Source organism: Lissotriton helveticus, chromosome 5_1 (assembly GCF_964261635.1).
Source record: "Lissotriton helveticus chromosome 5_1, aLisHel1.1, whole genome shotgun sequence".
Lineage (NCBI taxonomy): Eukaryota > Metazoa > Chordata > Amphibia > Caudata > Salamandridae > Lissotriton > Lissotriton helveticus.
This window is the reverse complement of record NC_136065.1, coordinates 187127087-187141187: the sequence shown is the minus strand read 5'-3', so window position 1 is coordinate 187141187 and position 14101 is coordinate 187127087.

Below are 14101 nucleotides of genomic sequence, written 5' to 3'. Positions count from 1 at the left end.
AATAGCAACAGTATAGTGTTTGGAATCGATAAGTTCATAATTGCGAATCCTCTCCAGTAGCGGGAGGTTCAACATTACAGATGGAAATGTCACTTTGGGAAAGTTTTTCATTTCGGTGCTCGTTGCTCTATGTGCCTGATGGCCTGTCTCCTAATTCACGACTGGGTGCTAGGGTGACCACCACATCTGTGCATTTCTGATAGAGGGCCATAAACAAGGAGTTCACGGAAAACTGTGGACCTCTCTGAAGGGCCTTTCTGCAACGATTATGTGGTGATGGATTTGGCACCTGCATTCCAAGGGGCTGGGTCTTGGCCCACTAAAGATTGTGATCAAATCTCCCAGGGTAGGGTTGCAGACAGGACAACATTTAGAGAGTGCCTGTGCATTTCAAAGGTGGCCTTTTGAACTGATTGTATCTTCAAATGCCATGGTCGGTATAAATACTGGGGCTTCATTCTCAGAAAGTAGAAACACTTTTGGATTTGGAACCATACTACGCTGGTTCGGCAATAGGACATTGACACAAGGAATCATTAGGGCAAGAGCAACTGCAACTGGACTATCTGCAGACTTATGGCGGCTTGGCACTTGTGCTCCAGGAAGGGGATTAACACTTGATGGATTTTGCCTGGACGTTGCTGGCCTGCCGCTAAGGGTCTGGATCTCATAGTATACTCTGAGGGCTGGTGAGGTGCCCTCCTGTCCATTAGATCCCAGTTACCAAAAGGACCGCACTGGGTGTGGTGGAGACAGGTGGCAGTGATCGTGGTTGAGTCAAGGACCGTCCTGACATACACCATAATCTCACTGTGTAAGTAAGGTGTTTGTGCGCATAGATCAGTAGCCATCTGAGATGGCAGGCCGACAGTGCCTGACATCGCAACTTCTGTTCGAGGTCGTTGACTCCCTCTCATTGGACCCATGCCACTGGGTGCTTTCTTGTGGAAAACACTGTGAAGAGACCTGAGGGGTTCTGTGTGCCTTGTGTGCATCTATAGCTGACTTTCGGGGTCTCTTACAGGTCACACCTCCACTTGAGGGGAAAACATTTCCTCAGTCAGTGAAGCGTGCCAGCTTCCTGGGTCATAACGTTTTGTCTACTGGGGGTATAGCGATCCCCCACTCGTGTAGGTGCCATTGGGCGCCTAGAGGTCTAATCCGGATAGACAAACCGAAGTAATTGTTTCTCTCTGTGTTAGGTGGTCTAGTCAAGAGGGCGCCAGCTGGGGCAATGTGTATCATTGGCTGGTGGAGTTCAATGATAAGGCCTAGTCAGAGATTGATGACTTTGACCTTTCTCAAATTGGAAAATCCAACAATTACATATACCTGAAAAGTACATATAGAATGTGGGTTTCATTTTGATTTCAATTGAGAAGTTTGACAATTGTGTGAAACTGTAGAGCATATATACAATGTGTATTTCATTATTATTTCAGTGTGTCTGCAATACAAAGACACGTGTTTTTATACATACAGTGTAAAGTCTTTTTGTGGCATACACAGTGTGTTGGGAGGGGGGGTGTTGTACCAATACTTTACACTCAAGCCCTTAGGATAAGCCTAACTGCTCTGGGCCAAGCTACCAGAGTGTGTGTGTGCAGGTTATCAAATGGGTGTATCATACTCATCCTATTTGGAACAGTGGATTCTGACTGGCTTCAATGCATCTCAACCAGCCCGAAACCGCTGGATCCAACATTTGGTGATCAGCGGTGTGGATAAGACGAGGGTTGGCACAAATCCTAGCAATAGAGTGGCTTGGTATGATTCCGGTATACCATATTGTTTTCTTACCTTGGGGTTTCTTTCTGTGTGACCATTCTAGTTTGAAAACCTTTCAGTGTTCACAACAGCCATGTCTAAGTCAGGGAAACCAGAAGATGTACCTGCAGTAGGGGAGTTGGAGGAGTTTGAGCCAGATTTGTTGGAGACTTATATGGTAGCCCAGCTCAAAAGGTTCTGGAGAGAACTCAAATGTTCTTTTAAAGGCCTCAGTAGGAAAGAGAAGCTGAAAAAGGCATTGAGGGCCTGGCTGGAGGTCAGATGTACAGTTGGGGATCCAGGGGAGGGTTAGGTCATGGATACTGAGGAGCCAAAACTGTTGGACGGAAGCATAGTACCCTCCAGGTCGGGCAGCAGTGGCTCCTCTAGAAGTCTGCCCCCATAGGAGCTGGAGGACCGGCTGGAGGAAAGGAAGCTCACGTAGGAGCTGGCCAAACTTAGGTAGGAAAGTGAGAAGGCCAAGGTGGCGATGGAGGAAAAGATAACGATGTTGACTCAAAAGCTGAGCATGACGTAATGCCAGGAGGGCTGAGGCCAGCCCAGATGGTGGCAGCATTTCACTGTGTCTTCAGATAAACGAGTTCACATACCTAAGTGGCTAGTTCCTGATTATAGAGTGGGTATGACATAGATCAGTGGTTTGGGCCTATGAAATTACTTTGCAAATGCACAAGATCCCTGAGGGGGATTGAGGGGTGAGTTTATGGAAGAATATTCAGACAGAGAGGAGGGACACCTTGTTAGCCCTTACAGAAGGTGACTTGAAAAAATATTCCACCCTGAAGGAGGCCTTGATTAGGAAATATGGGCTGACCCCTGAAATATACACGGTACAAAAGGGGGTGGTGATAGACGGAGCATCTGAATCAATCAAACACTCACACCCAGTCAAAAGATCTGGGTTTAATCCATCACTGTTCTTTAGCCCACTCTGCCACCCCAGTTCAAACATGGCTATATGCAAATCAGTCTGACCCTGTGCCTCATGGGAACAGTCCAGCCCGAACTGCCAAGCCATGTCTTCCCTGGACCGGAAACAAGCTTCCGAGGACCGGTTTCTAGCATTCAAGCCGTCTTCAGCCCAGCTTGCTCGAATCCAGTGGCAAAGTGAGCAAGGGACTCATGTCTGAGCATACCCTGCCAGGATGCTTGTTTCCGGTCCAGGGCAGTATCGTACTACCCGAGGATGATGGCGGTGGCGATCGACTTAGGGGATTAGAAACTTCAAGCTCTACAGACGTGTGGGCATTCTAAAGATATATCGTACTTTTAGACGGTTGTGGCTCTGCATAGCTACGGATAAACATTTGAAAAGGTGGCGTCCCCTCCACATCTTTAGCTAAAGACAAGGCGAATTTTGAGATTACAGTCAGCCGCCTCCTGCCTGTTAGTGACTACCGATACATTCTACAGCAAACAGCTGTACGTATTTATTTATCAATAAAGTAGCAGAATTCTGGCTCCTTCTCCTCGTACAATAGACCAGATCGCGTGACCGGTCCCCACAATTTTGAGAAGTGTCGTTATATCCGCGCTTTGTCTCTCTGAAAGATATGCACCCCAGGTTTAGAGTTCCTATATCGCACTGTATCTGACTGGTCCTGAAGAAGGTGGTTCGTACTCCTGTTCCTTCCACCGAAACGCGTCGACCATCTCTCCTCTTTCAAACCTAATGACTTTGGTCATCAATTGGACATCAGACCCAATGCTATAGGATACATTATTTGTTTGTGTAATGGAATGGATGTTTAGTTAGAATGTATGTTTTGTGTGTGTGCGGCTCTCTACCTGTTTTGTGCATTATTTATTGATTTAGTGTTAATGTGAATCTGACCAACCAAAGATAATTTTGCATTGTTTCATTGTGGTGAAATAATATTTCTACGAAACTTTTATGTGGAAAAGTCTATATATTTTTTTTATAAATGCTATAAGTGGAAAATGATGCTAAAAAAGAAAAAAAGAATCTTTCTATTTGTAAAATAAAGTAAAATGAAAAACATTTACATTTTGTGTAGACATTGTTAGCGTATGCCCTGTGTTTGAGAGACTATTCCTACGATAAAAGTACCTATAGGTCAGGAGGGAGCTTTCTTCAGTTGTTCCGGTCCAGGGAGGACATGGCTTGGCAGTTCGGGCAGCACTGTTCCCATGAGGCACAGGGTCAGACTGATTTGCACATAGCCATGTCTGAACTGGGGTGGCTGAGTGAACTAAAGAATGGTGATGGATTAAACCCAGATCAGTTGACTGGGGGTGAGTGTTTGATTTGTTCAAACGCTCCGTCCATCATCCCCTTTTGTATCGCCCTGAAATATACAAGCAAAAGTTAAGGGTCAGGGTGAAACTGACTCCAGAGACCTAGTCAGATTGTGTGGATTCATTTTGCAGGGTGCTGGATGGTTGGGTGAAGGGCAGTAAGGTGGTGGACAAGTGGCTTTACAATCTGATTGCACAGGAGCACATGCATAGCCTTTGTTCTACCGAGCTGCGCCCCCACTGGATTGACTAGGTTAACATCCATCCACAAAAAGTGTCTCTGGGGATCCCGCCAAAGGTGGGCCCGGTCCCCTGCAAAAACAAGCATTGGAAATGCAATAGGTCTCGCATTAGGAAAGTTTGACTTTTTATTTATGTGTTGGTTTTGAAAATAGCAAAATTAATACCTTTGTCAGTTACAATGTCAATAGTTTTAACTTTCGCAAATGTGACACCTATAGCATTTGTAATGCAATGTGTGTTGTATTTACGTGACTTAGATGTATTGATATTACAAATAACAATGGCTTTTAATTTTGTAAATAATTATTACTTAAATAAAATTTATTGTAATTTATAATGGCAATAGCTTAAACGTTTGTAAATAACTTTTGTGAAGATTATGTTCAGTGTATTTTATTGTGACGAAAATCCAAGAACATTGCATTTGCACCTACACACACACAGAGCCACACACACACACACACACATATATAGATGTGGTGGTGGTGGATCTGGGGGATATGGTGGTGGTGGTGGATGTGGTGGTGGTGGTGATGGTGGATGTGGTGGTGGTGGATGATGTGGTGGTGGATGTGGTGGTGGATGTGGTGGATGTGGTGGTGGAAGTGATGGTGGTGGGTGTGGTGGATGCGGTGGTGGTGGATGCAGTGGTGGTGGTGGATGCGGTGGTGGTGGATGCGGTGGTGGTGGATGCAGTGGTGGTGGATGCGGTGGTGGTGGATGCGGTGGTGGTGGATGCGGTGGTGGTGGATGCGGTGGTGGTGGATGCGGTGGTGGTGGATGTGGTGGTGGTGGATGTGGTGGTGGATGTGGTGGTGGATGTGGTGGTGGATGTGGTGGATGTGGTGGATGTGGTGGTGGACGTGGTGGTCGGTGTGGTGGTGGATTTTGTAGGTGTGGTGGATGTGGTGGTGGATGCAGTGGTGGTGGATGTGGTGGTGGTGGATGTGGTGGTGGTGGATGTGGTGGTGGTGGATGCAGTGGTGGTGGATGCAGTGGTGGTGGATGCAGTGGTGGTGGATGCAGTGGTGGTGGATGCAGTGGTGGTGGATGCAGTGGTGGTGGATGTGGTGGATGTGGTGGTGGATGCAGTGGTGGTGGATGTGATGGATGTGGTGGTGGTGGATGTGGTGGTGGTGGATGTGGTGGTGGTGGATGTGGCGGTGGTGGATGTGGCGGTGGTGGATGTCATGGTGGATGTCGAGGCGATGGTGGATGTGGTGGTGGATGCGGTGGATGCGGTGGATGTGGATGTGGTGGATGTGGATGTGGTGGTGGTGGATGTGGTGGTGGTGGATGTGGTGGATGTGGTGGTGGTTGCGGTGGTGGTGGAAGTTGTGGTGGATGTGTTGGATGTGGTGGTGGGTGTGGTGGATGTGGTGGTGGTGGATGCGGTGGTGGTGGTGGATGCGGTGGTGGTGGATGTGGTGGTGGATGTGGTGGTGGACGTGGTGGTCTGTGTGGTGGTGGATGTGGTAGGTGTGGTGGTGGATGCAGTGGTGGTGGATGCAGTGGTGGTGCATGTGGTGGATGTGGTGGTGGTGGATGTGGTGGTGGTGGATGTGGTGGTGGTGGATGTGGTGGTGGTGGTGGATGTGGTGGATGTGGTGGTGGATGTGGTGGATGTGGTGGTGGATGTGGCGGTGGATGTCATGGTGGATGTCGAGGCGATGGTGGATGTGGTAGTGGATGTGGTAGTGGATGTGGTGGTGGATGCGGTGGATGTGGTGGATGTGGTGGATGTGGTGGATGTAATCAGCCCAAACAATACTAATGTAATTTGCAATCCACATCCAATAAAAAAGCATCTTGAAAAGTAAGTTCCAATGCTGTGGAAGTTGTCAGCAAAATACATGTTTTAGCAGTGATAATCTTAACAGTTGTGCTAATGTCATCTTTTATATAGTGTACCTATCGCCTGGTACCAAACTGCAAAGTATACAATGTTGTCTCCGGACTGCAGACTCCTTGTCGCATCCTTCTCGCTTTGAATAAATGTAAGGTGTAAGCACATTACAAAGTGATTGCTTGAGAAAAATAGTCTTAAGGCTTTAAAATACAGAATTGACCCCATAAGCAACTTTAGAAATTGCCTAAGAGTAAATTTGCAAAGGAGGAAGCCTGTGGAGGTGGGACACGGAATAATAGTGTGTAGCTGTGCTAAGCTGTAAAGATGGTTATAATCTTTCTAACCAGCATATGTTTTGTATTGCCACATTTGTCTGTAAAGGTTCTCAACCGCAAACGCATGCCAAGGGACAGTGGAAGGGGGTGGGGGTGTAAGAGGGAAGGAAATGACAACGTTGATAGAGTTTTCTATAATTAATGTAATTTAAACCTTTTGAGTTTAGATGAAGGTTACAGCGCAAAGAATAAATAAACCAGCCAGGCGTGTTTTCTGGTGTAGCTGCAATGAAGCAACTCCACGGAGAGGGGAGAGGGGAGGGGGCCGAGAGAGAACAGAAGTAGCCTACAAGGAATTTACCTTGCACTTTATTCAAATAGTTCTAGTAAATCAGCCCTTTAAAAAATGCTTAAAGCACAGCTTTAACTCTTTGTTTCTGGGAAACGCAACCGAAACAGAAGCACCACTTAAAGTAAGGCACAGCAGATCTCAAACATGTATTTCAACTAGGGGCAATGCTGGCTGCCTTCAACTTGTTACAGCTACGTTCACACAAATGCAATCAGCAGGAGGGCAGGTACGGTGATTAGAAGAGGCGAGACGGCTCCCCGGAATTCCAGGTCAGACGAGCAGCTCTTTAAGGGAGTTAGAAAGATACAAGCGTTTTAAGTTCTAAACAATTAAGATTACAGCAGAAATCGCACACACATGCATAGAAGGGGAGAGCAGTGGGAGAATTAACAAGTCAAATAAGGAGACACGGCCGGCCAAGCGGATGTAAACTGAAAGCACGGCCGGCCGTTAAAGCCAAGCAAAACAAGTCAAATAAGGAGACACGGCCGGCCAAGCGGATGTAAACTGAAAGCACGGCCGGCCGGCCGTGAAAGCCTTTGATCCGGCAGGGGGTGGAGCGGCACCAAGCTGGGCAACAGATGGCTGGCGATTTGATGCTGTGCACGCGCATTTTAGGTCTATGCGCTTGCGCATTGACCTAAAAGCGCACGGGCACAGCACCAAATCGCCACAGTTAGTTAAACTTTGTTTAAAGCCCTATAGTCTCGCTTCTCTCAATGCGCATGCGCATTGATAGGTCACAAGACCTAAAAAAGAGGGGGGCAGGAATAAGAGTAAAGAGGTCTCCTTTGGCCCCCAAACTAAGTCCTTGGTTAAGGATTCCCAACCCCTGATGATAAGAGGAAGCAGTTCCCTACAGGGTAGTCTGCAGGCAAGGAAACCCCCCGGTGCCATGCTTGTAAGCAAGAAGGGCACTATCAGGGGGATCCCAAGTGTCATAAGTTGGCTCCATCTCCCATCAGTGGACAGACACTGGGGGTGGCGGTAGTTGCGCTTGGGGTAGAAATTATCTTAGTTGATGGTCGGGAACCATTGGGGATAACCCTACTGTCTCTGGGTGAAAATGAAGTGGTCCAGAGAACCCTTGTGCCTCATATTACGAGTAAGTACAGGCAGTGGGTGAACAATAATGGGCATAAGGTGCAAGCTCTGTGAGACACCAGGGCTGCTATGATGACCATCAGGTGTCATCTGGTGTATGCAGAGCAGGTTGTCCCTAATGTGGTTCACCAAGTGGTGACAGCCAACAACAGTGAAAGCCACGGTCTAGTTCCACAGGTCACCTTTGTGGAGGGGGGTCTCTGGTACCTTGAGGGTAGCCATGAGCCGCCTATGCCTGTGGACTGTCTGCTTAGCAATGTCCTGGAACATACTTCCTAGATGGAGGTGGCACTCTGGTCACCCTTGGGGATGTTGGGACTGCCTGAATGGAAGTGCCTGACCAAATGGTCAAGGGCAGCATTGGTAGATGGTGAGAAGGACTCTGAGCCTGAAATTGTGGCCTGGGTCCTTTTCAGGAAGAGAAAGTGCAAGGTGCTTAGGAACCCCACCCCTGAGCTTCCTGTGGTCCAGGAGGAGGCTCATCCTAAGAGGGAGGCTCTGGTACCTACAGGGGTAGATGTGGGAAAACTGGGGAACTTGCCTGAGCTGACCAATTGGCAGCAAGAAGGAGGTCCCTCCCGGGAGGAGTTGTGTATGGCGCAGAAAGAGTGCCCTACTCTTGTTGCCCTAAGCGGTACAAAAGGGGGTGGTGATGGACGGAGCTTCTGAATCAATCAAACACTCACACCCAGTCAAAAGATCTGGGTTTAATCCATCACCGTTCTTTAGCCCACTCTGCCACCCCAGTTCAGACATGGCTATATGCAAATCAGTCTGACCCTGTGCCTCATGGGAACAGTCCAGCCCGAACTGCCAAGCCATGTCTTCCCTGGACCGGAAACAAGCTTCAGAGGACCGGTTTCTGGCATTCCAGCCCTCTTCAGCCCGGCTTGCTTGAATCCAGTGGCAAAGTGAGCAAGGGACTCACGTCTGAGCATACCCTGCCACACTTATGGTGGCCAAAAGCGGTACAAAAGGGGGTGGTGATGGACGGAGCATCTGAATCAATCAAACACTCACACCCAGTCAAAAGATCTGGGTTTAATCCATCACCGTTCTTTAGCCCACTCTGCCACCCCAGTTCAGACATGGCTATATGCAAATAAGTCTGACCCTGTGCCTCATGGGAACAGTCCAAAAGGGGGTGGTGATGGACGGAGCATCTGAACCAATCAAACACTCACACCCAGTCAAAAGATCTGGGTTTAATCCATCACCGTTCTTTAGCCCACTCTGCCACCCCAGTTCAGACATGGCTATATGCAAATCAGTCTGACCCTGTGCCTCATGGGAACAGTCCAGCCCGAACTGCCAAGCCATGCCTTCCCTGGGCCGGAAACATGCTTCCGAGGACCGGTTTCTGACATTACAGCCATCTTCAGCCCGGCATGCTTGAATCCAGTGGCAAAGTGAGCAAGGGACTCACGTCTGAGCATACCCTGCCACACTTATGGCGACCAAAAGCGGTGCAAAAGGGGGTGGTGATGGACGGAGCATCTGAACCAATCAAACACTCACACCCAGTAAAAAGATCTGGGTTTAATCCATCACCGTTCTTTAGCCCACTCTGCCACCCCAGTTCAGACATGGCTATATGCAAATCAGTCTGACCCTCTGCCTCATGGGAACAGTCCAGCCCGAACTGCCAAGCCATGCCTTCCCTGGACCGGAAACAAGCTTCCGAGGACCGGTTTCTGGCATTACAGCCGTCTTCAGCCCGGCTTGCTTGAATCCAGTGTCAAAGTGAAAAAGGAACTCACATCTGAGCATACCCTGCCACACTTATGGCGGCCAAAAGCAGTACAAAAGGGGGAGGTGAATTATTTTTTTTTTTCGTCTTCAGCCCGACTTGCTTGAATCCAGTGGCAAAGTGAGCAAGGGACACATTTTTTTATTTTTCAAATTTTTTTTTTTCGTCTTCAGCCCGGCTTGCTTGATTCCAGTGGCCGAGGAGCAACACCCACTGGCTCAGAGCCACCACTTGAAAAAGAAAACAATATTTTACTGGCTCTGCACCAGAATGTGTAGGGAGGTATGGGGCCGGGCCAAGGGAGGGGAAGGAGGAGTGTTGTGCACTTCTAAGTGTGCATGTCTGTTTGGCCGGCTGTCCTAGGCCTGCAAACAGACATGCACACTTAGCTTCCTTTAATCCGGCTGTATGGTACAGCCAAGTTAGAGAAAGGCACAGACTCCCTTGTGCCTGATCAGAGTGTCAAACCAGCCCATTCAGGCCAATCCCCATGCTGCTCCCATAGTATGAGAGCAACGTCTGGATTGGATGGGGAGTCTGTTGTCCAAGGGACTGTGTAGAAGCGTGGCTCAGTGGTTAGAGGCGGCAGACCCAGAAGCTGAGATCGGCCATGGACCAGGGTTCGATTTCCCGCCTCGGCGGTGTCCTGTCCTGTCGGCGGTGGAGAAAAAGACAACAAGTAAAAGGACAAAGGAAAGAAAAGAAAGGAGATTAAGATAAAGGCACAAACAAGGATATGCAAAGGCAAAACGAGGCAAAATAAAGGACAAAAGAAAGAAAAGAAAGGAAATTAAGGCAAAGGCACAAACAAGCATATGCAAAGGCAAAAAGAGGCAGAATAAGGAAATAAGGGTTGAACAAGGAGCAATAGAACAAAGAACAGAAAAGAAGGTGACAGCACAACGAACAGGTGCAAATAAAGAAGATACAAGAGAACAAAGCACAGACAAAGAAGAAAACAAAAAACAGAACAAAGGGTGACAAGGACGAATAAGAGAATCGAACTAAAGGAATTGAGCGCTAATAGAGCACAAGCGAAGACAAAAAAAACAGTGAATAAGAGAAAAAGACAACAAGTAAAAGGAAAGAAAGGAAAATAAAGACACATAAGAGAAAATAAAGACGACAAAGTGCAGAGCACAGAAAACAGAAGAGTGCCAGAAAGAGCACGGGAAAGAACAAAAGAAAAAGACAATAGAAGACATAACAAAAAGAAAAAAAAGAGTGCCAGGAAGAGCACGGAGAATAGAAGAGTGCCAAGAAGAGCACAGGAAATAGAAGAGTGCCAGGAAGAGCACGGAGAATAGAAGAGTGCCGGAAGAGCACGGAGAATGGAAGAGTGCCAAGAAGAGCACAGGAAACAGAAGAGTGCCAGAAAGAGCACGGGAAAGAACAAAAGAAAAGACAATAGAAGAAATAACAAGAAAAAAAAAAAAGAGTGCCAGGAAGAGCACGGAGAATAGAAGAGTGCCGGAAGAGCACGGAGAATAGAAGAGTGCCAGGAAGAGCACAGGAAACAGAAGGGTGCCAGAAAGAGCACGGGAAACAACAAAAGAAAAAGACAATAGAAGACATAACAAGAAAAAAAAAAAAAGAGTGCCAGGAAGAGCACGGAGAATAGAAGAGTGCCAAGAAGAGCACAGGAAATAGAAGAGTGCCAGAAAGAGCACGGGAAACAACAAAAGAATACCATAGAAAAGAAGAAATGACAGACCCCAAGCCAGAAAGACAAAGTGCACAATACAGAAAACCACCACCATTCAACTTGTCGGAGCCACAAGTAGGAATAAGGTGGGAGAATTGGATCAGACATCTGGAGAGATACATGGAGGAGACGGATGTGACAGAGGCAAAGAAACTGGGTCTATTACTAAATTATGCAGGCGATGACATTGGGGACCTCCTAGTGACGCTACCAACAAAGGAAACAACTACTTATAAAAAACTAAAGAAATGTTTAACAATGAAATTTGACGGGCAAAGAAATATTGACCTTGAAAGATACAATTTCGCAACTGCGTCTCAACAAATAGGCGAAACACCAGATGACTTTGCGACCAGGCTGAGGAAACTTGTAACACATTGTGAATTTGACAAATTTGACAACACACAAGCAATAAGATTGCGAATAATAGAAGGATGCCGTGACAGGAGCTTCCGTGCAAAGATACTAAAAGAGCCAACATCACTAGAAAAGATCATGGCCCTAGCAAGAGCGGAGGCTAGAGCGACAGCAGACGCAAAAGGAATGGAGCGAGGAAAGTTCACAGACGAAACAGCGCCGTGCCTGTTGAGCAACGTCACAACGCAAATGATGGGTCTTATGGCAACTGAAAGACTGGAAGAAGATGATGCCATCACAAGCACACCACCGGAGCGAGGAAAGTTCACAGAAAAAAAAGCGCCGTGCCTGTTGAGCAACGTCACAACGCAAATGATGGGTCTTATGGCAACTGGAAGACTGGAAGAAGATGATGCCATCACAAGCACACCACCGAAGGGGCTAACAAACAAAGGAAAACGTGTCACGTGGACCGAAGAGCACCGCAAAGAATTGAAAGAGACAAGACTTGCTATGACGGCCGAGGACGACGCAGCACATGCTGACCGGGGACAGCGCAGAAAGCCAAATTCAAATAGCAACGAAATAGAACTGGTAGCAAAGGTGACACAACATCAACAAAAAAAAAAATTACCGAAGACATGTGGTGGAAATGAGAGAATGAAGACGAGTGAGACTATCACACACAAGAAAGGAAAAAGCGTGGAACAAGAAGACTGCTGTAAGAGCTCAAACAGCAAACGCAACAACAAAGGCTCAAGAGAAAAAAGGAAGACATGCGACGAAACGGAAAAGAAAGAAAGGAGGCATTGTGATGGTCAAAGAAGGACAAGCGAGGAAATGGAGCAACGAGATCCCCGGAGGCAAATTGAAGATGACAAAAGCAAAAGAACGGATGGCAAAGGCGGCAGTTTGGCCAGTGTCACGTCACAGGGCACCTTTCGCATGTCAGCAAGGCAGACGCAAGAGAAGCGGAAAGGTCAAAGCAAGAACTATAGAAAGGCACACAAAAGGAAGAAGCTCAAGCGGATATCAGAAAACAGCGATCAAGAAGGAAGCACATGGAACGAAAGAGACTAATTGAAGAGGTGTAAAAGAAGAGGCCTCTGGGCCATCGAACAACATCTCTCTCTCTCTCTCTCTCTCTCTCTCTCTCTCTCTCTCTCTCTCTCTCTCTCTCTCTCTCTCTCTCTCTCTCTCTCTCTTCTCTCTTTCCTTTCTCAAAATGTTTGTTTTGCAACAGGGGGGGAGATGTCCTGTCCAGGACAAGGGCACTAGGACCCTGGGGCAGCGAAGGGGCGAGGGGACACCGGACACCACATCCGGTCAAGGGGTGGGGAGAGGACACTCTGATGCTGGACCTCGAAGCATGAGGTCGTGATATGCATATGCTGTTGTAAGGGAAAAGAATAAAGGCATACCTGTACAATACTATCGTGTCCTGCGTATTCTCCTGGGTCTGGGAACACGACAGGCGGGTCTCGGGCTCAAAAAATTCCACGGGCTCGATAATTCTCGCTCCGGTGCCTACTCAACTCACGGGGTCACACTCTGCGACTCTGGGCAATAGCTTGCTTAATCTCCACTACGCCCCTCGCGGCGGGATGCCTGGCTTTCACCTTGTGGATACCCTGCCGGGGTATCTCACAGGGGAATACCAGGACGGGTTCCCTAAGCAAGCGCTTAGATACCGGGTCGGTGATTTGCGCTATATAAATACATGTACATTTACATTTACTGCCATGAGCAGCAGAACGGTACAAAAGGGGGTGGTGATGGACGGGGCTTCTGAACCAATCAAACACTCACACCCAGTCAACAGATCTGGGTTTAATCCATCATCATTCTTTAGCCCACTCTGCCACCCCAGTTCAGACATGGCCATATGCAAATCAGTCTGACCCTGTGCCTCATGGGAACAGTCCAGCCCGAACTGCCAAGCCATGTCTTCCCTGGACCGGAAATAAGCTTTCCAGGACCGGTTTCTGGCATTCCAGCCGTCTTCAGCCCGGCTTGCTTGAATCCAGTGGCAAAGTGAGCAAGTGACTCACGTCTGAGCATACCCTGCCACACTTATGGCGGCCAAAAGCGGTACAAAAGGGGGTGGTGATGGACGGAGCATCTGAATCAATCAAACACTCACACCCAGTCAAAAGATCCGAGTTTAATCCATCACCGTTCTTTAGCCCACTCTGCCACCCCAGTTCAGACATGGCTATATGCAAATCAGTCTGACCCTGTGCCTCATGGGAACAGTCCAGCCCGAACTGCCAAGCCATGTCTTCCCTGGATCAGAAACAAGCTTTCAAGGACCGGTTTCTGGCATTCCAGCCGTCTTCAGCCCGGCTTGCTTGAATCCAGTGGCAAAATGAGCAAGGGACTCACGTCTGAGCATACCCTGCCACACTTATGGCGGCCA